We start from the raw sequence: 1,394 nt of genomic DNA on the forward strand, positions 1-1,394 counted from the left end.
ATATATATATATATATATATATATATATATACAGTATTGTTAATCTGTTCATATTTCTATGTAACTTTTTTAAAGGCAAAATGCTTACACCTAAACTTATACCTTACACCCTTCCCCCCTCCTCTCCCCTCCCCCCCTCCCTCCCCCCTTCTTCACACTTCATTCCACTTATTAATTTTCGTAGGGATGGAGAGGCTGTCATCTCACTAAATTTCGCATGTGTTGATTCATAACATTTTTCCTAAGTTATAGGTAAGCAGAAAAGACACTAAACATGTTGGTCGGCTGAGGCGGAGCGGTTCTAACTACCGTATCATACATCAAGGTGAATAATTTGACGCATGACATAATCGATCTGTTTTGCCTACTGTGTAGGATAGTATCGTTAGATCACACTGCCACCTGCAAGATTGGTTGATGGCGTAGAGCTGGCAGCAGGAAAGAGAAGTCATCCTATTTTTAATTCTCCTTGCTTATATCACGAAAAACGAGGAATTTTCTTTGGACTTTTTTCGAGTCTTCATGTTCATTTGAAGCTTTTTTTTTTCGTTTCAAAACAGCTTTTTTTTTTCAGTTGCCGAAACAACACCAGTTTCAAAAATATATTGAAAAGGATGGGGGAAAAATCCTTTAATCCAGGTTTCCATCAATAATTAAAGCGAACACTTTGTTATACCTTTATGTATATAAGTAGTCTTTCTTTTGTACTTTTTTGTTTTAGACCCATTTTCCAAATATTTTTGATCTTGGAAGGATTATTAATATTCAAAAGTGGCTTTAAGAATAATATTATAGAGATTTGTGTCTTATTACATTTATGTATATGCAGATTATCAACTATCAGTTTTTATCTTTTTCTATGAAAAAGGAACAAATGTGTTAGGTATTACAATAGAGGGCAGAGTACGTCTTATTTACTGTCTGGAAGTGGAACTTTTGAAAAAAGGAGTTTGTTTTTGTGTTATGTGAAAGTTTATTTTGTTTTCGTTGTTTTATTCTTTTCCTGTCAAAGATACTTACTGCTGTTTAAGAAAGAATTAGTTTGAAATGTAAAATTCAGTTTACATTCTACTAGACTGTATTTTACATCTTGATCTATGGAAAATTTTTTTAATAGCCGTAGTGGTGGGTAGAGAACTCGGTAGAGGATTCCTTTTATACAAGTGACGTTTTTATAATTTGGCTTTAGAAGCTTTAAATACAAAAAATTAACCTTAGTTCATCTGATTCATTTGATAACGACTGATTTGTTTTTTAATAGTTGCAATCTGTTTTGTTTTTTAAAACGGGAATTTATTTTGCTCATTAACCTGACTTAATCTTACTGTTTGACATAACTCGATTTATTTTAGCTTACTTGCACTGAGCTGAATGTTTGATAAATAATCTGTTTA

The sequence above is a fragment of the Loa loa genome (genome assembly GCF_000183805.2).
Source record: "Loa loa unplaced genomic scaffold supercont3.28, whole genome shotgun sequence".
In the NCBI taxonomy this organism is placed as follows: domain Eukaryota; kingdom Metazoa; phylum Nematoda; class Chromadorea; order Rhabditida; family Onchocercidae; genus Loa; species Loa loa.